General features: G+C 63.8%; 1 protein-coding gene across 1 annotated transcript in view; it reads left to right on the top strand.

The window, feature by feature from the left end:
• The window catches only part of BSPRY (B-box and SPRY domain containing), a gene marked incomplete at its 5' end in the record, with an annotated part of 8,622 nt that overhangs the window by 7,746 nt on the left and 619 nt on the right, over window positions 1-257 (top strand). The window lies entirely within an intron of this gene.

The raw sequence follows: 257 nt of genomic DNA, 5'->3' as shown, positions 1-257 counted from the left end.
GCCTGCGTGGATGAGGCTTTGGGCAACCTGGGCTGGTGGGAGGTGTCCCTGCCCATGGCAGGGGGGGGGGACTGGATGGGCTTTAAGGGATTCTAGGATTCTATGACTTCTAGGGCAAGGGCAGAGAGGTGTCTGGGGCAGTCTGGGCTTTGGTGGTTCCCTGTGAAATTCTGGCCCTGGCCTGGGAGGGGAGGCTGCGGGGACCCAACCTGAGCCCCTCGCCCTGTGTGACCTAGGGGGGCAGACGGGTCCATAGG

This window comes from Pterocles gutturalis, unplaced genomic scaffold, assembly GCF_000699245.1.
Source record: "Pterocles gutturalis isolate BGI_N339 unplaced genomic scaffold, ASM69924v1 scaffold12750, whole genome shotgun sequence".
Classification (NCBI taxonomy): Eukaryota; Metazoa; Chordata; class Aves; order Pterocliformes; family Pteroclidae; genus Pterocles; species Pterocles gutturalis.
The sequence above is the reverse complement of the archived record's forward strand: the minus strand, read 5'-3'. Positions and strand labels throughout refer to the sequence as shown.